This window comes from Anser brachyrhynchus (assembly GCF_964034855.1).
Source record: "Anser brachyrhynchus genome assembly, chromosome: 9".
In the NCBI taxonomy this organism is placed as follows: Eukaryota; Metazoa; Chordata; class Aves; order Anseriformes; family Anatidae; genus Anser; species Anser brachyrhynchus.
Window position 1 is genome coordinate 11,097,176 of NC_137703.1, and position 15,070 is coordinate 11,112,245.

At 51.1% G+C, this 15,070-nt stretch overlaps 1 protein-coding gene across 10 annotated transcripts in view; it reads left to right on the plus strand.

Annotated features, from left to right (window-relative positions):
• Window positions 1–15,070, plus strand: part of LPP (LIM domain containing preferred translocation partner in lipoma) — a 387,571-nt gene that overhangs the window by 71,917 nt on the left and 300,584 nt on the right. For 6 of the 10 annotated variants that reach the window (XM_080603962.1, XM_080603966.1, XM_080603957.1 and 3 more), the window contains exon 2: window positions 2,090–2,195. The gene's annotated coding sequence lies outside the window, so the exon portion shown is untranslated. Of the gene's footprint in view, window positions 1–2,089; window positions 2,196–6,292; window positions 6,397–15,070 lie in introns of all 10 variants that reach the window. The other 4 variants (XM_080603958.1, XM_080603963.1, XM_080603964.1 and 1 more) reach the window with 1 other exon arrangement.

The window sequence follows — 15,070 nt, forward strand, 5'->3', positions numbered from 1 at the left end:
AGGGATCTGGGGAGAGGAGCTTGGGGCATGGGGTCCTCGAGTCTTGGGAAACGTTCTCCACCAAGAAACGCTTGTTGAGATCACGTCTCGCAGATCTCTGGTTGGGTGTAGACCTCATGGCTTCGTGGCTTGTGATGCAACAGTTGGGCAGCTCTGCCGGCACCGTGGGTTCGTCCTCTGCGTCCCCCTCCTGGGTCCCCCTGCACTCTCAAGCCCGGACCGACTTTTTGTAGCCTCCCGCTAAAGCAGCGGGGCTAAATGACTCCGTTCTGCCCAGGCCTTGTTTGAGGTCACAAACGGAGGAGTTTGGCGGACCAGCTCAGGTGGGTGCTGCTGTGGCCGGCCAGGTTCTCCCTGCCCTGGTGGCCAGGAGGGGTGGGAGCCTGGGTGCCAGCTGGTTGCTGCCTGCCCTGGGGATGGCACCCATGGGTCCTGCTCACCTTGCGGGACCCAGCCACGAGCTGACAGGGGCAGCCAGCGCGGAGAGAAAAGCCAGGCAGATGCGTTTCAGTTAGCTGAGGCTGCCAGAGTCCCATAAACGGTCTTATAAACATCTCGTGAGTTAAACTTGATGGAAGACAAGCCTGAGCCAAGGTCTTTTAAACACAGGTTGGGTCCCAAGAATATTGTCTTACCTGGAGCTCCCGGAGGTGCTGTTGTGAATTGAATTGAAACAGGGCTGGAACCAGAGGGGAATGTTGTTGTCTTCTGCCTCTGCAGATAAGACCGAAGGGCATCTTGCCAGGAGCCTGTGGGAAGGACCTAAATTGTGTATAACTCTACATCATTTTAAAATGAAAAGTAAACATGCAGAACCATAATATTTGCTTGTACTTGTCTCCTCCTTGATGGATGAAGAGAAATTGCTCTTTGGCTGAGTTCAGCAGCAATAAAACCTTGCAGTAACTCATCTTCATCCCCAGCCTGTGGTGAGTGGGAGACACCGTTGCGATCGCCGGCTGAATTTGTCCTCGCTGCGCCTGAAGGCAGCACTGAGGGTCCTGGGGGCTTGAATACCTGCTCTGCCCGCACCTGGGTCCTGTGGGGAATCAGTCGGGGCTGGGCACCAGCAAAGCATCTGTGGGATGGAGCTGGGAAGGTGCTGATGGGGCTAGGGTAGACCCCAATGTGCTCTTATGGTGTTGGAGAGGCGAGGGTCGTGTGTCCCTCCTGGCTGCTGTAGCATCAGGCATGACATGCAGTGACAAGGGGGTGGTGGCAGGGGCAGGATGCCATCCCACCAGGTGACAGACCAGGGAGACCTGGGCTGTGAGCCGCATCTGGTGTTTTGCCATCCGTTGGTTATAGATTTGTGGGCTCGCATGCATCCTTGAGCAGCGCAGGTAAAACAAACGCAAGCCTGAACCGAGCGTTTCCATCGTTACGGCAGCAAACAGCAATAGCTTTTTGTGTTGTGGTGGTGACGAGGCGAGCTTGTGCTTGTCACGAGCAGAGAGAGGGACGTGGGGGTGTCGGGGCTGTGGCTGGGATGGGATGCCGGGCGGGAGGCAGGAAGGAGTGCAAAATGCAGATGCTGTGCATCGCCACGGGATGCGCCCGGCAGCGTGTCCTGGCGTGACGCTTGACATGTGCAGGATGCCGGTTGCGTGGCCTGGCCGATAACGGGCTGGCCCCTCTGGTCTGCCTGCATCTTCTGCACAGGGAAAAACAGTGTCAGCTTGGTCAAAACAGAAAATCCTGTAAGCTTCAAAACTGATTGAAATGATGCCTCCTAGCTCCCCTGTCGTGCCCCAAGCCACGGTGACTAGGGACAGATTCACCTGTCCTCACATTTTGTGCCTCGTTTTATGTCCCCCTCACATCCGTATCTTTACAAATCATATTTTGTTGTATTCCTAGTGTGACACCTTAAAGCTTGGTGGTTTGGGGTCATAATGCTCGCTTTCACAGGGTGCGTAGAGCAGCTGCTGTAAAACAGTCCAGAAGCATGGAGGCTTCTGTCTACGAAAGCTGGGGAGGAAAATGCTCCGTTTCCCAGAAGTTGTGTGGGTTAAGCTGCAAGTTTTGGAGAAGAGCTGTCGGGAAGCCCATCCAGCGTGCATCACATGGAAACTCTTTCTCTTCGCAGGGCTGGAAAAGAAACCTGAAGTCGTGACTCCAGCAGCACCCTGCGTGTCTCCAGAAGCCCCGCTCTGAGTTCATCCCACCAGCAAAGCTGTGCAGTGCGAGAGCCGGTACGTAAACACTTCTCACAGACACGAGGGGAGTGGAAGGAATTGCAGCTTTTCTAGCAGTAGCACCTTCTCCATGCCTCTCTTTTCGGGGACAAAAAAAAAAAAGGCTTCTCCTAATTGAGTGTGGAGGGGGGTTGCGATAATTGGGAAACAGGAGGTGAAGTGGTAATTCCCTTGTGCTGCTTGCACAAAGAGACCTTGGAGGGGAAGGGCTCAGCACCAGAAGCTGTGAGTGTTTAGAAGTCGTCCCAGACTGCAGCACTGGGGCTGTGGGTACGTTCTGTCGCGTGGAGCATTGTGTGACAGCGTGCGTTTGTAGGTGATGTGGGGGGCGCTGACAAATGCGTGCGTAAGAAATGCATATGTACATGTACATACACACAGCGTACAAATCCGGGCACATGGAAACAAAGATGTGCAGTGCATATATAGTATATACTATACAGCGGCGTGTGAGAGCTCGGGGGTGTGTATACCAAAAGTCTGTATATACTATATATGGTAATAAAAGAATGCATATGCATTCATGTTCTCTTCTCTTTTTCTGTCTCTTCTGTCTCTCTGTGGAGCTGTTGCAAAGCTACCAGATCCAACCTCCTGGGAAACCTTTTTGGCCAAGGTTTTACAAGCCAGCACCTGCTTTGCCTGCCTTGCTTTCTATATTTATTCCTTTGCACACAGTTTTTGCCTTTGCCCGCAAAGTGGAACTGTCACAAACGTTTGTGTTAACTTTTGGCTGTACAGGACTTCAGCTTGCAAGTCCTAAGCTTGCTTTCGTGCATGGTGTGGGAGGGAGTGTAGGTTTATGTAGTCGTGCATGCGTGTATGAACACCCCTGGTCCTGGCTGCCTGCGTTACGGCATTCTCTGTGCTCTGTCTCCCCGTGATGCTGCAGCAGTCCCCACGTTACGTCTGTCGTGCAAGTTGTGGTCTCCACCTCTTTGAGACATTGTTGTGAATCAAATGCTCTGAGTGTCCTGCTTGTGTAATGCTGTTTAAATGAAATTAGTCACGCCTGACCCAGTGGCCAAGTGATAATGATCTATACTGCTGTGCAGGAGGCTCGGGTTGGATTTTATTCCCAGGCCCTGGAGCTTTTACTTTCCAGGATTAGGACTGTGGCAAGGAGAGGGACTCGTGGCACAGTGTAGTAGGGAGCTGCTGGTTCAGCTGTGCTGGGACATGGATCTGTCCATCCCTCTGCTTTCTGTCCTCTGTCATTTGGAGTGGTAGGTGCTCTAAAACAGGAGCACTGAACCTCGGTTTATGCTTAGGTACCGCTGTTTAAGCACAGCGGCAGGAGAAGACACGATGCCATCTCAGCTGGGACCCCAAAAGGACATCGTAACTCCAGGCGGTGGGACTGCAGTCAGCGAATGCTGCTTGAGGGGGACGTGTGTGCTCGCTCCTGGATGCTGGGTGGCTGGAGCGCTGAGCGTGCCCCGTCCCTGGGGCCGTCCCCAGAGCACATCAGCGCTCCCTCCCAGCCCGGTGGGTATTGAAAGGCCGTGCTGGGCTGCCTGCCAGGACCGGGAACTGGCTTGTCCTCGTGTGCTCGGGCCCCTGCGCTCCCAGCCCCTCTAACAGCTATATTAATTTCTGGCATGGGAGTCCCTCTAAGGTCACGAAGCCAGGTTTCAACCCCGGGAGCCATAAAACATACCCTGCCTGACCCCTGCGCAAAGGCAGCGTTAACAGCCTGCCTTCCCTGGGGTTTCGTTTCCCTGTCCCCAGTATGTGCCACTGCCGCCTACATTCCTCTCCGGCTCGGTAAGCCCGTTGCCTCTCGAGCTGACGCAGCTAATATTTCCCTGCTGGCAGGGCAAGCGGGGTAGTGGCATTTAGCTGCTAGGGAGAACCTTGATCTCTTAATGCTGCCGGAGCCCGGAGCTGCGAGGGCTGGTGCGTTCCTGGGGCAGGATTTCTGCTGTCCCAGTCACTCCTCCTCCCTGGCTTTGTTCCCTTCCTTACCTTATCCCCGCTTCATCCTGCTGCGTGTCCTCGCACAGACAGTGCCTTGGGAATTGTCTTCTGTGAAAGACTGAAAAACGGAATCGGAGTTTGCAGAGCCTTCCCAGGCACTTTGACAACTTGTCTCGCCATGGTTTTGGAGCATCATCTTCTCTGGTTATTGTAGTTTCTGAGCACAGAGGATGTTCCTCATGGCCTAGCTGTTGGCTGGGGCACGTAGCTCTGGGGAAGGTCTCAGTGGTTTTTATTTTTATTTTTTTTAAAGAATAATTGATTGGCTGCCCACAGAGAGCTAGTCCCAGCCTGCATTTTGGGAAGATGTTGCTCTGGCATTACCCTGGTGTAGCACTTAGTGCCACTGGAGCTGTTGGCTGTTCAAAGCTGTCTTTATGACTAACATGTAATGGGTATGTGCTGGTGCTGCCTTGTTAGGTTTATTTTTTGTAGCGGTAGTGATGGGTCACAAAGTTAAATGTTCTTAATCTGAAAGACACAAAGCTTTGTTTTCTTCAGAAACAAAGGTTTAGATGTTTTCTGTCACCTGTGATAGCAGGGACTGAACTCAGGCTGTCATGGGCCCCTGATCCCTGCCTGGCTACTGGAGGTAATTGTGCAGCCTCTGTCACTGCAGGGGTTTGGCTTCTCCTGAAGCCTGTGCTTCGGTATCAGTGAGAGCCAGATGTACTCTAATGTCACTTTTTTTTTTTTTTTTTTTTACTGCTTATTTTGGCCATACATGGGCAGAGTCAGCTCTGGAATTCCTTCCCTATAAATTCAATAGCATCTTGTGGGTGGTGCTGGGGAATCACTCTGGCAGCGCTGCCTGGGCAGCCCGTTCCCCTTGAAAACGTCCTGATTTGCACATTCCTCAGATGCTGCGTGCTCAGCGTGGCCGATGGCTGCAGCCACCAGCAGGCTGCCGGGGCAGAGGGGCTGGGAGGGTTTCAGCCTGCATATTCGCCTCCCGGTTGTCTGCAGGGCGGCTGTCGTGGCAGAGGGGAGATGCAGGTAGCTGGGAGCGGTCTCACCCCTCTTTGTAGGCAGATTTTGCTCTGTAAGTGTACCTGTGCTGCCTCCCGGGCTTGCTGGATGTTGAAATTTGAGTGGGGACACTCGGTGCTCCCCTGTTGCCATCTGCCACAGCATCCCCGTGTCACACGTCCCTGCAGGGAACCTGCCCAGGTGGCAGTGAGCCTTTTCTCATCGTGTTGCTTGCCCAGGGAGCCTGGAGGGCTTGTTTGTTGGAGCAGGGAGCCTTTTGGTTACAGGCTGGAAGAATGGCATTGGGATCGAGGGATGCTGCTGGCCTGGGGCTCCTTTTCCCTGCGGGGAGCTCTCTGCTCGTCCAGGGTGTGTTCCTCTCTGCAGAGCTGTTTGTCCTCTGATGAAGCAGAATCACATGCACGCTTCTCGCAAGGCGCTGACTGGATGAGTCAGGTTCAGGGAGCTTTTCCCTGCCCCAGGTGAGCAGCTGGAGCGGAGCAGGAGCCTGAGGCCACGCGCAGTCCTGCTTGTGCCCTGCGCCCTGCTTGCCAGGCGGCTCTGACTGCTGGGTCTCACCTTTAATGGCGCTGAGTTAGTGTCGCTATATGCACAGCCCCATTTCACCTATTTGCCTTCAAATAGTACTCAAAAAAACAGCTTTGGGAGGTCTCCTGCCGGTGAGTCGAGGGACGAGAGGGAGCTTTGCAGCAGCAATTGTGGATGCGGGGCGATGGCTCCGGGAGCTGCCTTGTTGCATCTCCCCGGGCATCCCCGGGAGGGGACGGAAATGCCCGGTGTCTCGCAGCGAGCCGGGAGCTGCCCAAGCATGGGCCAGGACCGTGCCGGCGCCGCGTGGCCCCGAGTTCAGGCTGCGCGTGGGTCGGCCACGGTGATGTGCGCGGTGCCTGGAATTCAGGCTGGAGAGGGGCAAGTCATCCCCATGCCAAAGGCAGGGAGAGAAGGGTGATTTTTTTTGACATCCTTTGGAGTTTTGATCTCCATATTTGGAAATGTTTACCCATTGCTCTGATCTATTGCAAGGGAGGGGAGGTGACTCAGGGTCTGGTGGAAGCAGGATTTGAATTCCTGTAGTAAGGTTTTTTTTCTTTTTTTTTTTTTTTTTGTCCTTCTTGTTTTGGAAGCTTCTTGTGGTCAGTTTTCAGTTCTCTTTTGCTCCTGGACCTTGTTCCAAATTTGATCTGCTCGAAAGGGAAGCGTATTAGCGAAGGAGCTTGCCTGGATGCTGGTAAGTGCATCATTGCTGCTTTAGCAAGCAACTTGGGATTTTCTGTTTTGTTTAGTCAGATGGATTGCATCAAAGTGTGTGCGTGGCTGCTGGTAGGGGCAGGCATGTGGATCGCCAGTCGACAGAAAAGGACCCAATGAAACTTTCTCGAGCTCGGAAATTTAGCTTAATAGATTGGTCTCCAAGGCAAAATGTTTCTTCAGGCCTAGGTACAAAGATAATTTAAGCCAGCTCCCATTCAGTCAGGCTCTTCCTTGTAGTTTCTGGCTGATGCACCAAGGCAGCAAAGCACTGCAGGGTTAAATGGGTACGGTTATATGCATGTGGTCAGCAAGTAAAGTATAGCTTAAGAAAGATTTCTGTCTCCTAAGCAAGTGTGTGTGTTAAAAAGGCTGTGTAACACATGGATATATTTATCTCCGACGTTAATATTTAACTGTTTTGTTAGGGAACTGCAGAAGTTTAACAGCTTTAACTGTATGAAGGTTCAGTGTGTGGTTTTTCCTGTTATTCTTTATTTTTCCTTAGTGTGATGGTTTTTTATCTGTCTGATACTGCAGCTGTCTGCCTCTCTTTCTCTCCCCTTTTCCTTTCTCCTTCCTGAAAGGAAACTGCAGTTCATCGAGAAAGTCAGGGGAGCGGGGGGGAACCTGGAACATGTTTTGCTTCCTGTTTTATTCATGGCAACTAAAGCCATGCCCAGGAATCTGGAGTGGAGATCCACTATCCCGCATTCCTCTTGTCATTTGGAGCATGTAACACGTATAGAGTGCTTTTAGTGCTGGCTCTGGGGGTTGCGTAGCAGCGAGTCCTGCGCCTCAGATAGAAAGCGCTGCACTTTGTCCTTTTACTTGGGAAGGGATGTTGGTGAAAAACGGTGTACAGCTCGTACCACTGGTTAGTGATGCGTGCATCTGCTTTGCTAAATGGTATTTTTAGGCTGATTCAAACTTGTTATCGTACTCTCCTTGTTTTAAACTTAGGATGTAACTTTCTAGCAGAGGTCTTGCTTGGTTTTCTTTTGCCCTTTTAAATGGGGATTAATATTCAACGTGAGGTTTGGTTTTCTTAGAGATACGGATTTGCATCAGGCCTTTTAGGTGCAAAACTGACGTGGTTATTCGGGGGAAGACAAAAATGCGTGACATAGTTTGCACAAGGATAGGATGTGAGCAGAAAAGCGTTGTACCCCAGCAGGCAGCGAAGGGACTGCAGCGGTGTGTTCCTGCAGGCAGGTCGGGTTTCGAGTTTGCAGATTTCAGTTGCATTTTAATCCATGTTGTTTCAACAAGCTGCTTGGATGAAGTGCAGCTTCGGGGCTCAGGGCCCTGCTGTGCTGGGAAAGAACCGCTGTCCTGAGGAGTTCACAGCCTGAGCAGACAGCGTAGGTGACGGCTTGGAAAACGGGGCGCGGGGAGGCGCATGGAGCTGCTGCAGCATGCGAAGCCTCAGCACGATGACTTGTTTGAGGAGCCACCTCCCTTTGCCGTGTGCGGTGGTGCAGAGCCGTGGAGGGCGGTGAGTCCAGGTCTGTGTTGCTCCTCGTGCTCTGCGCTTTGCCTCTGCGTGTGCACGCGCGGCCCCGGGCCATGCCGCCTCCTGCACCGTGCCTCGAGCAGCCCCTGCTTCAATGGTGCTTAGATGTGGCGCCTCCAGGCTTCGCCAGCCGCTTGTAGCCCAGCTTGGTCTTTGGGGACAGGGCTGGAAATGACGATGTTCTGTTCCCCTCGCAGTCTCCTCCCTTCCATGCTTGCTGGAAGACCAGGACCAGCGGTGCCGAGGCCCAACTGGGTCCCCAGGCCTGGAGGCAGCGCCAGAGCGAAGGCGCTTCCTCGGGAGGCCTCGGGCAGACGTCGGGCACGCCTGGGGAAGCACGCTGGGGCTGATAAACCTCCATGTGCCGATCCTTCTCCCGGACACGTCTCCGCTGGATGGACCTGAAGGCTGAGCCCCCCCAGGCAGAGCCCCTGCCTGGAGGAAGCCCAAGGCTGGGGCCGCAAACTGCCAGGGCTCTTCTCTGGTGTGTCTCCAGAGCCTGGACAGATCCGGTGATCGCTGATGCTAACCAGGATCTGCAGCGGATGCCACACAAAGGATTTTCTTCTGTTCCAGGAACGGAGCCATTAAGGGCTGACCTGTAAACTAATACACGGCTAAAGATTTTCCTCCTGCAGCCTGGCACTCTGTAAACACTTGAGCCTGAGAAGCCTTCGGTGGGTTCCGTGGACCTCGAGCACATTCGGAGAGCTCCATGCCTGTTTCTTAAGCCTCTCGGTCCCTTTTAATGATGCATTAGGTGCAGAAGATTCGCTTTAGCTCCCATGTAAGGAGGATTGGTTCACAGCCCGTCCTTCGTCCCGGCTGTTGCACCAAATGATCACGGCATAGCTCGCTGGGCTGGCACCGTGCGGGACGTGGCAGGGTGGTGACACTGTCACTGTGTGACCTGGGGGCTGTAAGGGGGCTTGGCAGGCACTAAGTGTGCGTGCCCCAGAAGCTGCCCCAGATAGCATGGGGGCAACGTGTGGGCGTGGAAGGGAGGAAGGAGAGGCAAGATCACAAGCCTGGATGGCTCTTTGTGTCTGATGCTTTGCATTTCTGTAGGCAGAGGTTTCAGAGCTCTGAAACACTACATCGTGTCTGCAGGCTGGGGAAAGCTGCGTTATCCTGGTGGGTGCGGGTGCAGAAACTGAGGCACCGTGTGGCAAATTTGGGAAAAGTGCAAATCTCCTGACTCCGTGTGACTGTTCATGTTCAGCTCCTGCAGACAGGCAGGTGTTTTACAACCTCATGCTGAACAGTGCTGTTAAACACACTTACTCTAATAAAGTCATACTTTTCTGAGCGTGAAATATTTCTGTTTCAGTTGCTCAAAGGTAAACCAAGTCATACCGAGTATTTGATAAAGCTGATCTATGTTGCTAGTGTGTGACAGGATCCCAACGTGTATCGTTGCTTCTGGAGTTTCCAGATGGCACTCACCTAATTGTGCCACTGCTACCTCTTAGTATCTGAGCAGAGTGCAGTCTTTTAAGAGATGTCTGTGCTTATTAGCTTTGTAACGCACATTCTTGTGTAACAGCTGTTGCAAGCAGCAGGAGGTCTTACTCTCAGCCTAATTCTTCAGTCAACTCTGAGGGAAATTTGCTCCTGTGAACTAGGTATTTGCATTTGGGGTAAGATCTCTCAGATGAGAAGAACTTGTTTGCCTCTAGTGAGCATGTCAGTTCAAGGACTCGCATGCCCAGGAGGAATAAACAAGTTGCTCTTGCTCCTTCAGCAGCATCAGTTAACACTGTGGAAGTCTCCCCAGTTGCTTTTTGCTTGATATGGGGGTGACTGCATTTTGAAGAAACGTCAGGTTTCGGGAGCCTGGCTGCCTGCATTGAGGAGGAAAGGAGTTCTTGTGCTGTGCTGTCTCACACCCCTACTGTGAAAATATTGCACAGAGGAGTCCCAGAGAAGCTGTCCGTTTTGGCAGCCACTTCCCTCCTACATGCTTGTTCTTCAGGTAAATCCCTCGTCAGCTCTGTCAGCCGTTCCCCCTTCCTCCCTGAAAAGTCATTATCATCTCTTGAAATTAAGGAAAAGACAGGAGGAGGGAATAAATGGATGTTAAGAAGTAGAAAACAATCAATTAAATAGTACATAGCATGTAATTTTCCTTGGAAACTTACCATGAAATTGAGGAGCACTTTAACAACTAGTAATTTAAATTGCATTTGAGCACTGTTAATGGGTTGTTTGCATGGGAATTTCGGTCATTTCGCAGCAGGCCCCTGTCTTTAGTACCCCTTCATTCACTTTTAGGAAAAAAAAAAAAAAGATCCTGCAGACAACTGGTCCAACTGTTGCTGGTAAAAGGTGATACCACTGAAATTTTGCGAGCTTTTGTTAGGTTCAGAGCTGTTTACTTCGTTAGCATCAGCTCTTCCAGTGTTAAATTGATGGGAATTCTGGGAATCCAGCTCTTTTGATCTAAAGAAGCTTGTCAGGCTTGCTATTTCTAAAAGGCAGGGAAATAACATTATTCCTATTGCACTCACAAACGTGTTGGAGGCAGAATGGCTGCAGGGGCTCCTCCGGGCTCATGGGGCGTTCGCAGCCATGCTTGGGGAGGTCCCTGCTCCTCGGGGTCCTCCCCAGCGTGGTCCCAGTGCCAGGGCAGGGGAAGTGCCTTTTCTGCAGCTAGGGCTGACCCAGGAACACTGCCCGTGTCTGTCTTTATCACCCAGAACAAATCATAGCAGCCTTTTGGGATCCGAAAAGGAACAACAGAGAGGTGCCGATCAGCTGTAGCTGTGGGGTATTTTCACTGAACCTCTTAGGCTTGTTTTTCCAATGTTTAATGCTCTCCTTCACCACTGTTTTGCTTATAAAATGCCAGCGATTTTCAGCAAAATGCAATTAGCCGTGTGCTGTTTTGCCACTGGTTTCGGTGGGAGCAGACTCTATAGGAAGGCAAAGGCAAGTTGCTTGTCGCCTGTTGCTGAATGAACATCCCGTTTTCAGAGCAGGGTTTTTGCAAATCCGTGGGCACAGCTAGCATATGGAAGGGGGTTCCATTGTAAAAACAAATCTGGCCTTCTGTTTCTGGATGTGTAGGTTGTTTCTTAGAAGATGGAACCTTTAAAATCTGTCCCTGCAAACATGGCTGTTAAATTCTTCTATTTCTGGCGAAGCGAGGCAGCTGTCTGCACCGAGATAAGCTATAAAAGAAGCGATATTTTCCAAAAATGGCCTTTTTAGCTATACCTGCCAGACAGCCCGGCCAGCAGGAGTTCACAAGGAGTGTAGCCACTGCTGCCCTTTTATGCACAGGGCCCTGAGCCACGTCAAAACTCCTGGGCAAGTCTCCAGGGGCAGCGTTAAGCACCAGCTCTTCAATCTCTATCTTGTGAAAGGCTGCCACACAGACAAGAGCCTTCGGAGCAGAGGGAGGGCTGCTTGTCGATTTGATTGTTCCTACAAGATGTTCTGTTGTTTTCTAGGTGATTGCTTCGTCTTCAGCGGTGCTCCTGTTTTTAATTTTACTCGTATCTTTCCCGTTGCCGACTCGCCTGCAGTGGCTGTCTCCTTTAATCGCAGGGGGGTTTTGATGCTCCCCGTCCAAGTTATTTACTTGAACGTGTTCCCCTTTGCTGCCTATTCTGAGGGTAGCTAGTGAGTTCAAACGAAACCAGTAACAGAAATTGTAATTTTTCATAAGGGTCTGGGTGAGGTTTCTAAAAGGATAATAGCGTTATCCTTTACACATCCTGACACAGATGCTATCCACGGTTCTTCATTGGTTATCAGCTAACCATCTGCAGAGATACGATTGCAAGAAAGCCGTATCAGATAATCTCGTAGAGGCTGTTCAAGCTGTAGGGACAGAGGGGGACGTGGCTCTTGAGCACGCTCAGAGTGGGTGAGTGAGAAATTCTTAAACCGGGGAGGGTATCAAGATCGACATTTCGAGGCCGTGGCGGTGATGACCTCGTGTGGGCGAGGGGCTGGCGTGCGGTGGGAGGCAGGGGCGAAGTCCGCGTGGTGGAGGAGGGCAGAAGGGCCAGAGGGCAGCGACTTGGGGCGTTAGGAAACCCCAGACAGCTCACGTTCTCCTGAGATAAGGAACCAGCTGATAGCATCAACTCTGTGAACTGTCTAGCCAGTGCTCTTGCCTTCTTTTTTTTTTTTTTTTCAAATTTATTTATTGAATGAGCATCTTACCATGCTGATTCTTGAGAAGTGCTACGCCCACAATACAAATCCCCCGTCACGCACGGGCAGTGTTGCCAAACAGCCAGCTGCTGCAGGGCATCAGCTCAGCGCTGACGCGGAGCAGGGTTTTGCCTCCACTGTCTTTTTCGTGGACCACGGGCCTCTTAGTCACCAATTCGTGCCTTGTGTGTTGTGCGTAATCCTCTCTTCATAACTTTCTTTTCCTTGCCCCACTTTTCCATTTCAGCAGTCCATTTATCCCCTCCCCAGCCCTCTCCCAAAAGCAGAGACTCTTGACTGGTAAAAGTCAATGCAGGTGTGCTAGGTACTCCTCCAGCAAATATCTGTGTGTCTGCTGGTCCAGCAACCGACTGACAGCTGAATAGAAATGAGGCACATGAGGTGGAATAATGCTGGTAAGGTATTTGTGGCCATGCTCTCCCCTTGCTAGCGTGTGCGGTGCTCCCCCAAGCCTCTGTGGCTCGTGGTGTGAGCTCATGGGTGAGCGGTGCTGCTGAAGGCCCTTTGTTTGCCCTCCTCCCTTTCTCAACTGTTTTTGAAGAATGCTGATAGATTTAAGTAATAGCCTTGTAGCTGAGAGATAAGGAAGAAAAAGTCTTAAGGGTAGATTAGTTTGCTGTAGAGGGAAGGCAAACACCGAGGGAGCTCGGTGGAGGGAGCTGACACCGAGCTACCCTGGAATGCTGAGATCGCGTGTTTATCATTTACCCGCTCCGTAAATGTGTGTTGTGTTTTACAAGTGGGGAAGAAGACAGTCCTTGTCCGAAAGAATGCAATCCAAGACGGACAAATATGCACTTGAGGGCCCGGTTAGGGAGGGCATGGGTGATTGCTGGAGGTAGAAATCCAGGTAAAGTGGATTCCTAGAAGAAAAGGGCTTCTCAGGTGGGAGTCGTGGGTGGTGAGAAGGGTGTTTAAGGTGCCAGAGGAGTGGATAGACAGAGGAGGGTAAATTGCTATGGAAGGAGATGAAAAGACCTGAAAGGAAAGAAGGTTGAAGGGGGAGGGTAGAAAATAAGAAAAGTAGTAGGAGGAAAAAAGAGCAACAAGGCCGCTGTGGGAGGGGATATTGTGGGATGCTGTAGATGAGAGTTGAGATGACCTTAACATCTCTTTTTTTGTGTGTTAGAAGCTATGCTGTAACTCAGCTACTGGGATTAGTCATCTCCCAGTGCATGAAGCACCAGTTTCTTCTTTGAATGGAGAGTGGTGGTCCAGTCTGAATGCCAGGGCTGGGAGATCTCTTGGCTGGGCTCGAATGCCTCGTACATCTGGTGGGGTGCTGGGAACTTACATGCCACGCCATCCTGTGCATGTGCCATTGCAAAAGGCTTAGGCATGTGCATAAGTAAATTGCCACCTTCTGCTTAATGTCATCAAAGGTAGCTCTCCAAAGACTTAGAAACCAAGTCAGAGATTAAATATATATATATATATATATGTAATATGGGTATATATATTATGAGTAGGTTTTCAAGTGAGGCTGCACTTCAGTGACATCTGAGAGGATGTGGGTGGGATTGATGTTTTTGTTGTGTCTTACCCACTCCCCAGTAAAAGAGCGGTAACCTTTGGGCACTGACTTCCACAGAACTGAGATGGCAAAAACTCACTGGTCAGCTGGTTCCTGGGTGTCCTGCTTCCAGTTCTCGAAAAAGAGCTTGGGACTTCCACAGGTTCTGTCTGGGTTTTGTTCCAGTCCCAAGGATTGAAGGAGTCAGGGAAGAATTTACTGTCACCAGTCTTACTTCCCTTTCTCTGATTTCTTCTCTGCTTTTGAAAATAATTGCCCTTCATTTTTGGCATTTACGCTGTAGCCAGTGTCCATGGACTGGAAAGCCCCTTGAGTTCTCCTGAAGCAGCAATAATAACTTCAACTTTCCTCCCAGATCTAGTCCTCCTCTAGCTTGCTTACTTTGTGTGTGTGTATGAGAAATATCTGATCTACAGTTGTTTTGTGTGTGTGTGTTTTGGGGGGGAGTCTCGTTCCTCTGCTGATGCTTTCCAGATCTTCCTTCTGGTTTCTTATTTCTTCTCCAACTTCTTCGTAGCCAATAAAAGTTGTGGGAACTTGAAGGACATCTCCTCTGGAGCTCCGTGTACTGTCATGGTATGTTGCTCCAGCACGAGAAAAACTTGAGTTTAAAACATCTGAAATTGCCCATTATCTGGGCTCGCTTCTTGTAGTCCATAATTTGGGGGTGGGGAAGAGGAGGCGAGTCATTCTAAAAATGACTCATCCCACAATAGATCGATGCAAAATGTTCCATTACATTTTCATTGTCAAAACCGACTCCCCTCTCCCCACCCTCCCCTCTCTGTGAGGTGCTGCAGAGGCTGCTTCACCGCGTGTAGTGGTGGTGGGTGGGTGCCCGTTGGCTGATGTATGGCCAGCCATGCAGCCAAAAGGCGTCTGGGTTTTAGATCAGGGCTTGCTGAAGGGGCATTGGTGTCCTTGGGTCATGGCTTGCTCCTCTTCTATGGACAGTGACGGTGTAAGGGCAAAAGTGGTGAATTTTTGTACGTTGAACCATTTGGGTCAGTGCCTGCTGTTTCTTTTGGGGGGGTGTTTTTTGACCTCATGGAGTGTATGTATGGCTGCACATGGGTAGGTACATGTGCTTAAGTAAATACAGCAGTTGAGAAGGGCAAGTGCACCAGCCTGGCATTTCTCAGGGCTTCAGACAAGATACCAGGTGTCATGGTTTCCTCAAATCCCAAAGGGACAAGGTGCAGAACAGACCTGTCCCTGCCAGTCCCCACGCTGAAGGGCTTTTCTTCCATTCAGCCTGCGTGTGGGCTGCTGTCCGTGAGCCTTACTGCTGAAAGCCCGTGAAGTTGTCGTAGTAAAGCCTTTGGGGAGCAGGCTGAGTGGTGGAGACAGAACAGACGGTGACAAAATCTTTGTGGGTATGACCCGTACATGACAAATTCACAGGGTCTTGCTGGT